Source organism: Gekko japonicus, unplaced genomic scaffold (assembly GCF_001447785.1).
Source record: "Gekko japonicus isolate JY-2015 unplaced genomic scaffold, Gekko_japonicus_V1.1 scaffold2, whole genome shotgun sequence".
Lineage (NCBI taxonomy): Eukaryota > Metazoa > Chordata > Lepidosauria > Squamata > Gekkonidae > Gekko > Gekko japonicus.
Window position 1 is genome coordinate 3,204,870 of NW_015175358.1, and position 17,109 is coordinate 3,221,978.

A 17,109-nucleotide genomic window follows, 5' to 3' on the forward strand; every position below is an offset into this window, starting at 1 on the left:
CAAAATTTGATGTAGTACAAAGAGCAAGTATATTTCTCAGTTCTGAATGGGTATTTCCAAAACTTGAAAATTCTCTACTTGCTGACCTAGCTAGAGATCTGAAAACAGAAAGTGAGGAAAAGAGAGGTTTTGACTGGACAAGAGTTCCCAGAAAAGGGAGCAGAAAGGGCAGCATTAATTTAAAGAACGTCCTATACAATAATTCTCAAGACTATGAGTGTTTCCTTAAACTGCTTTTATTGAAGGTCAAGTCCACTAATACCACTGTCAATAGTTATAAAAATGTAATTTTTCATTCAGTCTAATATAAGGTTTGTTTCTTTGATACAAACAAGCAGGCAAATCTGCTCTAAAAAATCACAAGAACAACTACTGTTTTTCAAATTTAAAAGTTGGACACATGCAGAGAATATATTCACCTTTGCAAACGTAACCTGCATTATCTAATCTTTAAATGTGGGTCCATTTTTTTTTAAAAAAATGCAAAACTACAGCCAAATACCACCAAGGGCACCAGAGATTAAATTGCCTAAGGCTAAGCTATTTGAAGTGAACAATTTTTAAAATATTCTGTCCAGTAACTGTGTCTCGTTTGTATCAGATAGGAGAAAAAGTAAGTTAGACGGTATGCATATGTTCGCTTCAGGGCTGTCTCCAGCTAGTTGATCTAACAAGCAGCCTTCTTAATGTTCAAATGTTCTGGGTATGCAATATTTGTTAACTCTGGCATTTCTGGCAATGTATTTGAAGCAACTCTCACCACCCAGTGCTAGCATTTGGATACCAGCTTTACTATAAAAATCATCTATCAGGTTTATAGTAATCTATATACCTAATAGTGAAGTATGGCCCCCATTTGAAAATACTTAAGTCCATGGATACATTTACACACTGACACTAAATAGATTTTCCTGAAAACTTGGGGGACCTCCAGTTTTGCAGAAAAATCTGAAATCTTAAAAAAAAAATACATGGGGCTTTAAAGATCACAGAATCATAGAGTTGGAAGGGGCCATACAGACCATCTAGTCCAACCCCCTGCCCAATGCAGGACCAGCCTAAAGCATCTCTGACAAATATTCGTCCAGTGAAGGGGAGCTAAACACCTCTCTAGGCAGCTGATTCCACCTTTGAACCACTTTGACTGTGAAAAGGTTTTTCCTAATATCCAGCCAATCACTTTCTGCATGTAATTTAAACCTGCTGCCAACTGGAATAGCTCCTTGCCCTCCTCCAAATGACAGCCTTTCAAATATTTAAAGAGAGCAATCATGTCCCCCCCTCAATCTCCTCTTCTCCAAACTAAACATTACCAAGGCCCTTAGCCTTTCCTCGTAGGGCTCAGTCTCCAGACCCCTGATCATCCTCGTCGCTCTCTTCTGCACCCTCTCGATTTTGTCCACATCCTTTACCATATAAGGGTTTTTGTATCTTCTTAGAAAACTCATACTATTCCAATATTTTAAAAAGGATGAACAAGATCCAACTACCTCCTACCTCCTCTTTCTAAACCACTCTTGACAGCTGGGAAACGTATGGGAAAAGCTGAGACAAGGTGCAAGGATCTGCATCTATGGGGACACTGCAAGGAATTCTTGGAACTTCATTGTGTAAATGGAAGGGCCTTCTGCTCATGGATTATTATGGATTGGAATCCAACCCAATAGCAACATTTTTGGGGAAACAGTTCCTATTGATATGAGGTCACGGAATTCAGCTATGCTGAAGTTATCATCCCCCCCCGAACTAATACACTAATGTTGCCCCCCCTTGAATGAATAATTAACAGAATTTCACATGACCATGCATCACATTTATTATGATTCATTTGGCTACATGAGCAAAAATACTACTATGATCTGTGCCACTGATTCTAGGAAAAGATAATACATCTGAGTGAAGACTAAACCATATTACTGCTGGAATTCCATAACTGAAATTTCAAAAAGTGTAATTTGGACCTTGAAAGGTGCTGAGGAATATGAATTAGGACTGCTGCATTGGAAAAAGGAGAGTATTAACCCCCTATATACCATTTCACTAACTGAAAATGCCCCCTTCCTGTTTTAAATCTCTGTAATGGAAAAAGGCAGACACACTATGAGTTCCAGCGCCCTTTTGCTTGAAGTGGCATTGAGGGTAGTGTTAACCCCTCTCTTTCATACTGCTGTGGCCCCAGTCCAAATTGCTTCCCTGCCAAGCTGCTTTTAAGAACCAAACTAGATGTCAAGAGTTCCAATCATTGAATTCTAGTATGGTATGTAATATGGCCCAGAAAAAAAGACAAAGATCATGCTGTAACAGGGAAAGACAAAAACAAACGTGACCCAAGTGCTAATACGAATGCATCTTACTCAGGACAGTCAAAAAGATGTTCTAAACTTCACAGTTATGAACAAGATTAAGACTTGGTCATTTTAAGGTAAATTGACATTTTCACTGTTTCATGGACACAATGGTCCTTAACGGGACCATATTATGGGGTTTCACATTTTTTCTACTAGTTGTTAACACTGTATTCTCTACCTGCACACAGAAGGTTGAATACTGATTAAATATACATTCCGCTTCTGTTGTAGCAATTCCATACCATGACAAAACATAAACCTGTGCCATGGTCACTGGCACGACTGACTGTTTAGCCAAAAGAAGTAAGCAGAGGCAGTATATCCTGGATTGTCCAATGCAAAGAAGAAGGGACAATTATTTTTACTTTATTTATATTATTTATAGTCCGCCTTTCTCACTGAGACTCAAGGAGGATTATATAATATGTCAGTGCAATCAATCTAATGGACAATGTAATAGAACTAGGATAGCAGAAATATGAAATAAGACATAAGTATCAAACAGGACATGTTAAACAATGCAAAAAATGGTATTACATATATAATGCAATGAGAGCAAGATAAAACCATACAGCAATATAAATAGGATAGTCTATAGTCCCATTCTCTCTTAAAATGTGTTCCCGAATCATTCTGTTATAATGTAGCCCTATTCCTTTAGAAAAATGCCCTCCTGAACAGTTCTGTTTTACATAGTTTGTGAAAAGTCAAATGTGTAGAAGCCTTCCTGATTTCCTCAGCTTGTGGGCACTGCAGGACATGTGCCTCATGTTGGATAAACAGGTGGCAGTGGTAGCCAGGGACATCTTTTATCACCTTTGGCTGGTAAGCCAGCTGCAGCCCTTCCTGGGCAGAAAAGATCTGGCCACTGTGTTTATATGTCCAAGTAACATCCAGATTACTGCAATGTGCTCTATGTGGACTTCCTTGCGTTAGTAGGGAGCCACAGGTAACGTGTCCCTCTCAACTGACCCACATAGGTAAAATCACACAATTAATTAATTTAGTATCCTAATGAAGAGGCTGATGTATTTGGGACACCCCCATTTTTCCTGCTTATTACAGAAATGGACCTAAGCCAGCTACTTAGGTACAATCAGATTCAGACACAGCGGAAACCAGCAGGAGGTAAATCAAACACTGTCTTAAACATTTTTCCCGACTTTTTGCTTTTTATATTAATCTGATTAATGTTAACATGAGTTTAAAGACCCAGGGCTTTATTTATTAACAATTTTCGTTTCCGATAAGCCCACTGAGGTGCAATCTCTCATTAGCAGGGGACTCCTGCCAACTCCATTAGCAGCTCATAAAGTAAGAGATGTAGGGAAGAGCAGGGAGGGCTCAGTAGGCTTCAACAGAAATAAATCCAAATGCAGCGGCAGATTTATTGCTACAGGTCAGGAATCAAGAGCTTTTCTACAACACTAGACAGCATGTTGAGTTCGGGTACTCAAAAGGCATGGGGGTGTAAGTAGACTGAGGAGCAGGAGTAATTTTTACAGCTCTTTTTCTGTATGATTCAATAAATATGAGGATGTGCTTTGTTTGTAAAAAGTTACATTTGTATTCCATTTCCACCCATCCTCCAAAGAGATCAGTGCAGCATTCTAATCCACTCTGCATCAAAATAACCCTTAAACTGTTTCACATATGCATGTTCATCACTTGATGACTGCAAATAATAATTTATGACGATATGAATTGAACATCCCAGACGGAATTGTCATAGTACCTCATACTGTTTTCGAGTTAAGTCATAAGCTGCCAGCCACCAAGTGACCAGTAATCAAGTTTGGAGTAATCAAATGACAAACATCTGTGTGTGAACCAGCCACTGCAGGCATCTACCCATGTGGGAGGAGCACCACATGGTTAGGCCTTTCCACGCAGTTCAGGCCTTTCCACACAGTTCAGGTTAGGCCTTTCCACGCAGCTCAGGGCCAGCCCAAAGCTTTTTGGCACTCTAGGCAAACTATTACTTTGGAAGTCTATGTTCAATAGACAGGGAAGTAAGAAGTTTTGAATGAACATCTTCCTTACTGGGCATTCAAAATGAACAGTATAAAAATAAAAATAGATATGTTCTCCAAAAGCCCTCCATGTTCCATTGTGGCACCTATTTATTTATTTATATATTAGATTTGTACCCCACCCTCCCTTGTACAACAAGTCTCAGAATGGGAAACAACAGTGTTCGTAAAACAGTGTGTATACAATTAAATTATTAAGACAAATTCTTACAATAATACTGACAGCTAAAAGATGGCACAGGAAAAGAGAACACAACCTAGTGCCTCTTAACTGGGGGGAGAGCACAGCATAGGGCTGCCAAATCCCCCCGGGGGGCGGAAATCCCCCCACCCCAGAGGCCCATTCCCCGACACCAGGGAATCGGGCCCCGGGGGGAACCCCGCCCCAGTGTGCACGTCACAGGGAAGTGACGTTATGACGCCGGGCACGCTGGGGGCAAGGCCACGGCCATACAAGGGAAAACTCTATGGTTTTCCCTTGTATGGTCGCGGCCCCGCCCCCAGCATGCCCGGCGTCATGATGTGCATGCGGCGCGCGCACGCACCAGGATACAATTGGGAGTCCCCCGCCGGCAGGGTAAGTGCCACTTGGCAACCCTAGCACAGCAACAGGGGAGGGGGAGAGTGAAAAGAGGGAGGCCAGTCTAGAATGGAAACCCTTGTTGCCCTCAGCCATAAGCCTGACAGAACATCTCTGTCTTACAGGCCCTGTGGAACTGCATCAAATCCTATAGGGCCTGGATCTCACTCAGCAGGGCATTCCCCCAGGTCAGGATCAGGGCTGAAAAAGCCTTGGTTCTTGTTGAGGACAACCAGATGCCTTTTGGGCCAGGGATTACCCCAGGTTGTTATCCACTGAGCATATACCAGGAGAGGCAGTCCCAAAGGTATACTGGTCCCTGACCATTTAGGGCTTTAAAGGTTAATACCAAACCCCGGAACTTCTTCACCCAAAGAGGGATTAACACATGGAATTCTCTGCCACAGGAGGTGACGGCGGCTACAAGCATGGACGGCTTCAAGAGGGGATTAGATAAGCACATGGAGCAGAGGTCCATCAGTGGCTATTAGCCACAAGCTATAGATAGGGACTCTCAGTCTGGGGCAAGTGATGCTCTGTATTCTTGCTGCTTGGGGGGGGGGCAACAGTGGAAGGGCTTCTAGTGTCCTGGCCCCACTGGTGGACCTCCTGATGGCACCTGGTATTTTTGGCCACTGTGTGACAGAGTGTTGGACTGGATGGGCCATTGGCTTAATCCAACATTGGCTTATGTTCTTATGTTCTTATCTGGTATTTGACCTGAAGCCAGTGCAGCTGGCGAAGCACCAGTTGAATGTGGGCTCTGAACAAGGTTCCCGTGAGAATGCGCACCACTACATTCTGGACCAGTTGCATTTTCTGGGTCAGTCTCAAGGGTAGCCCTGCATAGAGCAAGTTACAGTAGTCTAATCTGGAGGTGACTGTTGCATGAATCACTATGGCTAAGTCAGGGTGATGCAGGAAGGGAACCAATTGCCTAACCTGGCACAGATGGAAAAGCACCAGTCTGGACAAATTTGTGACCTGGGCCTCCACTGAAAGGGAGGCATCCAGAATCACAACCAGAGTTCTGACAGTTGGCATTGGTGTTAAAGGCACATCACCAAAAGCCAGGAGTTGGCACCTTAAACCTGAATTTCCCCAGCCCAGCCACAACACCTCTGTCTTAGATGGATTTAGTTTCAGCCAGCTCTGTTTCAACCAACGAACCACAGCCCCCAAACCCTCAGCCAAGATATCTGCAGCGGTAGCTGGCCGTCCATCAACAGATACAGCTGGGTGTCATCTGCATACTGGTGACAACCTAGCCCAAAACCATGTACCGTGGACAAGGGTGCGCATATAGATGTTAAATAACATTGGGGAGAGGATTGCCGCTTGGGGAACACACACGCCAGAGTGTATCATGCTGAGACCCTCTCCCCTAGTGCCACCCTCTGTTCCTGACCTTGCAGAAATGAGACAAACCACTTCAAGGCTGTCCCACTGGGCAAGGTGGTGGATCAGCAGATCATAATTGACCATGTCAAATGCTGCTGTCAGATCAAGTAACAACAGCAACACTGACCCACCTCAATCCAGCTGCCAATGGAGATCATCTGTGAGCACGACCAGCATCATCTCCGTTCCATGGGTGGGGCAGAAGCTGGATTGCAATGGGTCTAGAGCTGAAGTGTCTTTCAGGAAAACCTGGAGCTGTTCTGCTGCTGCTCTCTCAATTACCTTACCCAGGAATGATAAATTCAATACTGAGTGGTAGTTGGACAGATCAATAGGATCCAAAGATATGTTTTTTTAAGAGCAGCCTCACCACTGCCTCTCACCAGAGCCAACAAATATGAAGATTATAAAAGCTGATTAATGCCAAGCTTCTCTTCAAGCCACCACTGCACTATGGCTGTCTGGAATCAGCACGGCTAACATTGTCTACTGGGATGATGGGACTTGTGCCCCTCCAACAGCACTAGCGAATGTGCCAGCAGCAGGACAGACGTGGGTGAAGGGTCTGGAGCAGCTCTGGGGGAAGAATGCAGGACTGCTGTATCACAGAATTCATTTACTATTTTTATATTCTGACTTTCTTCCATCATGGCATTCCAAACAGTATATGTGGCCTCCTTTGGGAGTGTGGATCCTCCTTGGCCTGCTCAATACTCCCATAGGAGGTGCTAGGAGATGCAGGGACCCAAGTTGCATGACCTGCTGCCATGGGCAGGCATGACACCACAGAGGGTGGCCAGGGCTAAGCCAAGTCCAGCATGCTGAGGGAGCCAAATGTGGCCATCTTAGGATGATCTGTAGCTGCTTGGGTAGGCCAGCTGAAAAGAACACTGGCTACTCTCAGCAGTACTCCACACCAAAGCCAGGCAGTGCAGGCATGCACAGCTGGCCTTTAAGGGTAATTATGCATGCATCTGTAAATTCCCCAACAGGACCACCATTTTCATCCTCAGGGGCCCAGTTTCACCAGCAGGAAAGTGAAACTGGGCCCCCGGTCCTGATAGACACCACTGTTTACTTCCCTTCAATGTGGAAACCTTTGTTTGGTCCAGTCCTCTGCTTCCTATTATTTAAACCAGATTCCCTTTTTACAACCAGCTACTAATCTGTAATATCCTCTTATAAGAGGATAAATCATTTTATTACATGCCTGCTAAATTCACTTTGGTACGGAACTTTGTTAAAGACTTTTTGAAATTCCAGGCATATAACTGCTACAGTAGTCTGTAAAAACAATTTAAAAGATCAGACCCTAATTAAAAGCCTGGGTAAAAAGGAATATTTTAGTTTAGTGCCCCAAGAGAGTATGCACAGTATCAGACAAGCCTCAAGGGAAAGGGCATTCCATAGACAAGAAATCTATCTATACATTTGTTGAAGTATCAAAGGAGGTTAAGGCAAGTCCTGCCTTTGCAGAAGCCATGCTTGTTTGTCTTTGGCAAGGCTTGTTCATCTATTTTTCAAAATGCTTTCCACCAATTTACAAGGGACAATGGGTAGGACAACAGATTCATGTTTCCTGGCATCCTATGAAATATTTCTTATAAAAATAACGCTAGATTGCCTACCCTCCATTCCTCTGGAAAGGAAGTTTTTTAAAAATGATTTGTTACATATTATTAACTTCTATCAGCCTATTAGCAATGAGTCCATTCTAATATGTAGTGAAAATGGTAACTTGCTCAGTTACTTCAGATTTGATCTGTTTTAAGGAGACCTTTAATGCTAAAGGATGCTAAGAACAAAGAATGTATTTTCCTTATTTTACATTTAAATAAAGTAAAGTTCATAAAGTATGGATTTCATAATTGTGGAAGGATATAATATAGGTTGTTGGGTTTTAAACAAATCGAAAAGATCATTCCCATCTGCAGCTACATTAGTCTCTTGGGCAAATACTATATTAAGATATTTTTCAAAATTCTTATTATGGAGCCAGTAGACCACAACGGCTCCATTTATCCATTAAATATGTAATCATGCTTTTTTCCCCTTTAAAGTGCATATTATTTATGCAGCAGAGCAGAACCAGCCCAGGAATGTAATTATGGATATAAGACCCATGCAGAAAATTTCTTATGAAAATTTGCAGAAATGAGAATAAGCTCCATCTACCAGCCACTAACATCAATGGAAAGATTCCAGATGAACACCCAGAAATGTATTGGGGTGCTAGTGCGGTTTTTCCAGCATGCTACATAGGAATTGTCATCAAGTCCATGTCTTTATGATGGTTTAAAGATCATAATATAACTTGGCTAGGTTTTTTAAACAATGCATTACTCAAGAGAGGATATAGTTACCAATTAAGTCAAAACTACAAACAACACACAAGGATATACGCAAGCACTTTCAAAGAACCATTCAACCAAAACAGTTCTGATAAATCCAGTCTCCATAGAAGGGCCGTGGTATATTCTACCTGCTATGACAAGTTTACTACCTACATTGCAGATAAAAGCATCCAAGCACTGGTTTTTGCATTACTTTCAGAAGCTCACTTGTACGTTTAAGTTCTCACGTCAGTGGCTTACTTACAATGAAGAGGGTAATGTCAAAAGAGGGAACACAGTGAGGATCACAATCAATACTCCACAAACAGGGAGTGCTTCAAAACAGAAATGTGTTTATTTATGTGTTCAATTAGGCCATTTATAATCCACTTCTGCCCCTTTCCCAAAGGGAGCCGGGTGTGTGTGTGTGTCTAGCATTCTGTTTATGGGTAACTTCCATGTATTTGTTCCTCAAATGTTACACACTGCTCATCTGATTAATACCACGTGAGAGCCATTACAAAGGTAGAACCTGCTTTTATTGGATGATAGTTTGTGTCAGTCAAGTTGACCCAACTATGTTTTTTCTATGGATCTAAAGCCTTACTAATTTAAACCAAGTTGTTTACAGATAAGTGAATGTGAAATTTTATTTGTATCCAACACTCGCTAATGTAATTTAGAATTCCTTTTTAGTTTATGGATATCTAATAGTATGTTAAGATTTGCTAGCAGCATCTTGTCTTCATGGGCAGACAATCCCTAGGACTAAATGGCCAATAAACTGTCTCCATCAAATTGTGCAGAACCTGAATTATCTTCCTTTGTACCAGTTATTGTGATTGGCTGTCCTTCTCTCACTGTCAGCCACTCAACTAGTTTTTCAATACATTGGGAAGCTTAGGTCCCTGCCACACGGCAGGGAATACGACGCTCGTACCGCGGCTAAAGTGAGCCGCAGCAAAGTTGGGACGGCGCAGCGGGATCTCACGGATCCCCCGAGCCGCGTCACAACGCTCCCCGGCACGATCAGATGCCGGGGAGAACACGACGGTGGGAAGGGGAGCCTGGTGAACTGCGCATGCTCACACATGCGCAGTTCGGCCAGGAGCCGGGAATGCGCCGGCGCAAGGACGCGCCAGCGATCCCACGGCCAGCGTTGCTGCAGCCCTTCAGAAAGAACCACCTCGGGAGGTGGTTCTTTTTTGGCGCGGAGCAACGCTGGAAGGGACGGAACCGGGACGGATCCGGCACGCTCCCCAGATGTTGAGGTGGGATCGCGCCGGTTTGCTCCGCCCCCGTTCCGTCCCGCTCCCGGCCCAAATGGGCTCGTATGAACAGGGCCTTAATATATTTGGTTCTTTTTTTAAAACGAAGAGTTATGTCAGGCATTACCAACTTGAAAGCATGTTATTTATTTATTTATTTACTTAATTTATAGTTCCATTTTCTCCCCAGCGCAGAGCCAAAGTAGCTTACATTGTCCTCTCCTCTGTTTTATCACTACAGCAACCCAGTGAGGTAGATAAGGCTGAAAGAAGAAGAGATGGATTTATATCTCATCCTTCACCCTGAGTCTCAGAACGGCTTACAATCTCCTTCTCTTCCTCTTCCCACAACATACACTCTGTGAGGTAGGTGGGGCTGAGAGAGCTTTGAGAGAACTGCTTGAGAGAACAGCTCTGAGAGACAGTGGCTGACCCAAGGTCACCCAGCCAGCTTCATGTGGATGAGCACTGGGGAATCAAACCTGGTTCTCCAGATTAGAGTCCGCCCCTCTTAACCGCTACACCAAACTGGCTCATGTAAGTGTCTCAAGACAGTCACCCAAGACAGACATTCAAGAATGTGACTGTCTCAAGGTCACCCAGCAAGCTTCCATGGCAGAGTGGAAATTCAAACTTGGGTCTCCCAAATCCTAGTCTGACATTCTAACCACACTGGCTCTCAATGGATCCCACTACCATAACAAATGAAGCCAGAAGTTATCTCACAAGAAATGACCCAGAAGGGGTAGAAACAGTTGTGACTCCCCAGGAGAATATAAAAAGAGCCTCCCAGACCAGGAAGGCCATGTGATACAGGAAGCTCAGATAAAATGAGCTCCTCTACAGAAACTTTTGTTTCAATTTGTCTGAGGATAATTTCATGTGCTTGCAAATGAAAGCTTACACCTTAGATAAAACTTTGTTGACTTTAAAGGTGCCATTGGACTTAAACTTTGTTCTGCTGCTTCAGACCAACACGGGCTACCCACCTTAAGAAGAAGGAGGAGGAGGAGGAGATTGGATTTATACCCCGCCCTTCACTTGGAATCTCAGAGTGGCTTACAAACTCCTTTCCCTTCTCCTCTCCACAACAGACACCCTGTGAGGTGGGTGGGGCTGAGAGAACTGCTCTTTCAGGAACAGCTGTGCCAGAGCTTGTGACTGACCCAAGGTCACATCAGCAGGTGCAAGTGGAGGAGTGGGGAATCAAACCCGGTTCTCCCAGATTAGAGTCCGCATACTTAACCACTACACCAAACTGTGAGAAGTGAGAAAACAAAAAGAAAACAACAAAGAGGCTTACTACCCCAGATACTCATTGAGTTGTGTGACCCCATATGATGTAACACATCAGGAGATGAACTGATGGGTACTCAACTATTGAGAATGAAGGGACAGGACGTTGCATGACTTGGGGGTCTTGGATCCCCCATGGTTGGAGCTGTACCTCTGAAGTCAATACAGACATCAGAAGAAACATGAATACTAACAAGTTAATAGTTGGTGTTTGGTATCGGAGATGCTCTGAGCCCTTCAGGGTTTTCAGGCAACATGGCTGAACTTTCTCCTCCATTTGGAAGAAACAAAAGTAGCTGTGGTCATCTTGGACAATAGCCTAAGACAAATGATTATATACCAACTAGTAAGCTTTATGCTACTCATAACTCATGAGATTTATATCTGGTTCCAGACCACGTAGGAACACTCAAATTTCCCCCCAATTTGCTATACTTTGCCATTATAAAGGTTTTTGTTTCTTGCCATATTAAATGCCATGTCATCTCTATCACCCCCTTTTAATAGTGTTTACATTTTTAAATGTAAGATTGTGTCTACAGAATAACATGGGGGGTGTATTTAGAGTTTTTAAATCCAATGTGATTTTTTCTTTTAGGTGAATGAAGTCACCTGATATATTCCATATGATTTGGATAATGGTACTAGAAGTAGAAAATCTGATGTTTACTTTCCACTTTTGCAGATAGGGCAGTATTATTAACTAGGGAATAATTGTTGCCTAGACGTTAGAGTGTCAGACTAGGACTGAAGAATACCAAATGTAAATTACTACTCAGCCACGAAGCTCCCTAGGTAACCTTGGACCAAGTCATTCTCTCATAGCCTAACTTAACTCATGTCATTGTTATAGGGATACCAAGTGCCCACATCATTCAAGCATTCTCCTGCTAATGCCCCCCCCATCTGTCCTCACCTCTGGCTGGCAGGAGAAACAGCAGGGCGTGGATGTGACATCAGTGGATGCTCTAGAAAAATCTATGCTAATACCGCAGAGTTTCTAGAGTGTCAGCTGATGCTCTGATGCCACAGGCTTTTTTTTTTCTTTTGCATGATTGGGATGTCAAAACATAGAATGACTTCACATTCACCCCTTGCCCCACCCCCAAAGCTCCCAGTGGTGCCTGGCAGTGACCTGGCATCCCTACATTGGTGTGAGGATAATATGGAGGTGGGGATAACCATGTATGCCACTCTGAGCTCCTTGGAGGAAAGGCAGGAGCGACTGACTCACTGATTAACCTCAAACTCAAATTACAGATGGGTGGAGAGATCATGGTTTGACTAAGGCCAACAATGATACAGCCTAAGATCCCGGCCAAGGAAATTTCCACCTCATGTTTTTAGATAGTATGCTACACCAGATCGTTTCTAGCTGGTAGCACCCCCATCAGCGAGGGGGAGATGCTGTGAAGAATATGGGAGAGCATCTGAACTTAGAGATGGCTGTTGGCAAGAATGATAGATGAGAGAGAATGATTAGAACAGTACCAGGAGCATATATATAGTGCTTCCCAGAATAGCATAAACAAAAATTCCTGCCCCAGGGAGATAACTTAAATTTGAACAAAGGGATAATGGAACCATTCAAGGGAGGAAAGGACAGAATAGCAAACAGAGGAAGTGGGAGAGGCAAGGATTTCAAAAGGGACAAATATGAGCAAACTGATTTACCCTTACATAGTTTTCCGCTGCGGATGAGATATTGACATAAAACTGCCCAGTCCAAACCAACCTGCCCAAGAGGGTTCTCACTCAGATGACACATTTATTTCATACCACCAGGAGTTGCTGGACAGCATGATCACTGTGTTGCTAGTACCATTACCAAGAGGTTGACTGATACAAAGGGAGTGCATAGTCAAGCATACTTGGAAAATCACAGATTCGAACACGCCTGCAGGTCTTAATGAGTTTCCATGTATGGAAGGCGTGTTTGTAAAAGCTTTTAAAAACCCAACCCCTCCAGTTCTGGTCTATATGCAAAATGCCTTCTCAGCACCAAAATGACAGGTGTTACCCAGAGGAAATCAGGAACACGTGATTCAGAATATCACCTAGGCCAGGATGATATATTTACTTTTCTTTGCCAGAAGGTAACCAAAGAACATAATAGATGACAGAGAGATTCTTAGGCAGTCATGTTCTTCTCAGCAGAATATGCTCTGTTTGCCATTAACACGTACAGCATTTCTCTGAAGAAACCATTCTGCCCTGTCCGACTTGATCACCCATATTATATTTCCTCTTCTCTGGTGAAAGAAAAACTACAGTCTCTTCACATCAGCAAGTCACAAGAGCAATTTCCTCCATGGTAGCAAAGGAAGAAAGACCTTCTTTTCTGTGCCCATCTGTGGCACAGGTTGTCCTTTCTCAGTTCTTCCTATCAAGCCCTTACAGATAACTATCAACCAGGAGAAAAAAATTATTGTCCACACATTTCCTAAGCTATGTTTTATTCCTTTGTATTGAAGTTTAAAATGCAACATAACCTCCCACAGCCAAAATGTTTAAAAATTATTCACTTTATACAGGACAGTGAAGCCAATAAAATATATATCCCTAATTACCACCCACTCCTCTTCCTAATTTGTAACTGCTCCTAATAAACTTTCATGGTGTATGGGAAACGCTTTAGTGAGGTGACAAATTTCTGGTGGAATTTGAGATGTCTTGTTCAGAGTAATAGCTATCTCACACAGGTGCCCAGCTGCTATTGTAAAATCAGTAAGCATTTAATTGAAACAAATGACTATAATAATAGTACATTATCCCTGCAGGCTCATAGCAATAACCATTTTAATTATTGAGTTAAGAGTCAAACTAATTTATCCTTTAAAGTAACAGCCACCTTTTTTGGTTCAACTGATCATCCTATTATGAATATGAGGGGAACAGTAGGGAAGGATTTAAAGAGGGAGCAATTTATTTCTGTAGGGGTGGCATTTATCACACAGTGGAGGCTTCCTACTGCTACGGCTCTCAATCACTGGTTCACATACACGCACAGCTAGTTTGCATTACTGTGAAGTAATGTAGTCCTCTCTCTACTCAAAGTCTACATTCTGCATGGCACTGAGAACTCTGTCAGGATGGATGAAAGGCAGGTAATGGCCTGTTCTATTCATTTTTGATGTGGTGCAGTTAGTATGGAGCACCTTTTCTCCACCATCTTCAAAAAGTGAACTTTTCTTCTGGACATAAAGGCCTCATTTTCCGGGCTGAGATTTACTGTGACTTGAGCATTTCAGCTTTCCACAGTAAGGTTACTTACCACATACAAAACTAGGCCATATACCAAATTCTCAAGGTTACTTTAAATCCAGCAACAACCTAATTCCAGAATATTTATTATTAAGAAATTATAACTTTAAAACTTTTTTTCAAAAGCCTGTGGTTCTTTCCTTATCTGCTGTCATCTGCTATTTGATGTGTGTTACCGTTTCGGGGAGAATATTCGTACAGCAATTGGAATTCAGTGTTTTGACGGGCTATGATATAGTGTTACAGAACACTATTATTACTGGGAAAAGAGTCATCCAAACACAATTAACACTTCATTATGAAGATGAATCTCCACAGCCCCAGTGTTAAGAAAAGCTGCTGGAAACAGAACAAAACAGTGTTTAATAAATGGGGAGCTTTCTCTTGTTAACAAACCAGGCTTAAACCATATCTTAAAACCATGAATGAAAAGAATAGACTGAGTTTTTGTATTCTTTGTACATATTTGTACATGGGGACATTATCATGAATTAATGTTGCCATAGCTTCTTTAATGAGCTCAGTGTTTCCTAATATTTTATGAGGGAGATCAGTAGTCTGCTTTCTCCATTTCAGTGATAGCTTGTCATACTGACATCATACTGTCTTTGAAAATTTAAGCCATGTATTAAGATCAAAACACAATGAGACACTGAAGATCTTGAAGTAAATGTTACCATAATTGACTGGCTATTATAATGGTAGTCATTAGTAGGTTGGGAGTTGGTAGGAGAAGTAAAATGGGAAGTTGGTAGGAGCTGGGAATTGGTAGGAGAAGTAAAATGGAAAGAAAGTAGTAGCAATAAGTTGTGGCTCAGTTAAACCTGGTCCTTATTTTACATTCATAATTCAGAAGATGAAACTTCTGCTCTAATAGCAGAGCACAAATATAGTCCCCAGGCCAAGAAAATAAGGGAAGAAAAACATATATGGCTTCTAATTCACATTTATCTTATTTTTAAAAATATATTTATTTATTTTCAAAAAAAGTGGGGGCATAGAAAAGAGAAAAAATGGGTTATACAACATAAATACATTTGTCAAAGACAATCATATAGTTCATAATGTACAGGACAGATAATATTTTCCCTTCCCTTCATTATGGATATGAGGACAGCCTTGCAATGGCTGGTCTCCTTTCTTCATGGTCGGAGACAAAGGGTGGTGCTTGGGGAGAGGGTGTCTCCACATTACTCTCTGGTATGCAGTGTCTCTCAGAGGGTGATCCTTTCCCTGATGTTGTTTAACATCTTTATGAACCTCTTTGGCCAGTTAATCCAGGGGGCTGGGCTGGGTTGTCACCAGTACACTGATGACACCAAGCTGTATCTGTTGACAGATGGCCAACCAGACTCCACCCCAGATATTCTAGCCAGGGCTTTGGAGGCTGTGGCTGGCTGGTTACAGCAGAGCCAGCTGAAATTAAATCAATAAAAGATGTTGGTCCTGTACCTGAGTTGTGGGGTGGGATTTGGAATCTATTTCCCAACTCTTGGTGGGGCATCTTTAGTGCCAGAGCCTATGGTGAGGAGTCTAGGAGTGAACCTGGATGCCTCACTTTCAATGGATACACAGGTCGTGATTGTTGCCCGATCACCCTTTTACCTGATTCCCTATCTTTCCTCCCATAACTTGGCAAAGGTGATCCATGCAATAGTCACCTCTACACTGGACTACTGCAACTCACTAAGAACATAAGAGACGCCAATGTTGGATCAGGCCAATGGCCCATCTAGTCCAACACTCTGTTACACAGTGGCCAAAAATACCAGATGCCATCAGGAGGTCCAGCAGTGGGGCCAGGACACTAAAAGCCCTCCCACTGTTGCCCCCACAAGCACCAAGAATTACAGTGCATCACTTGCCCCAGACTGTTCCTATCTATACGTTGTGGCTAATAGTCACTGATGGAACTCTGTTCCATATGTTTATCTAATTCCCTCTTGAAGCTGTCCATGTCTGTAGCCACCACCTCCTCCTGAGGCAGTGAATTCCGTGTGTTAAACACCCTTTTATCTGTTCTAACCTGACTGTTCAGCAATTTCATGGAGTGCCCACGAGTTCTTGTATTATGAGAAAGGGAGAAAAGTACTTCTTTCTCTACCTGCTCTATCCCATGCATAATCTTATAAACCTCAAACATATCACCCCTCAGCCATTGTTTCTCCAAGCTAAAGAGCCCCAAGTGCTTTAACCTTTCATCATAGGGAAAGTGTTCCAACCCTTTTATCATTTTAGTTGTCCTTTTCTGCAGTTTTTCCAATGCTATAATATCCTTTTTGAGGTGTGGTGACCAGAACGGTACACAGTACTCCAAATGAGGTCGCACCATTGATTTATACAAAGGCATTATGATGCTGGCTGATTTATTTTCAATTCCCTTCCTAATAGTCCCCTGCATAGAGTTGGCCTTTTTTATTGCAGTCACACACTGTCTCGACATTTTCAGTGAGTTATCTACTACGACTTCAAGATCTCTCTCTTGGTCAGTCTCTGCCAGTTTGGACCACATCAATGTGTATTTATAGGTAGATTTTTGGCTCCAATGTGCATCACTTTGCACTTGGCCACATTGAATTCCATTTG

General features: G+C 42.6%; 1 protein-coding gene across 2 annotated transcripts in view; it reads right to left on the minus strand.

Annotated features, from left to right (window-relative positions):
* The window catches only part of TOX2 (TOX high mobility group box family member 2), a 358,898-nt gene that overhangs the window by 83,414 nt on the left and 258,375 nt on the right, over window positions 1–17,109 (minus strand). The window lies entirely within an intron of this gene.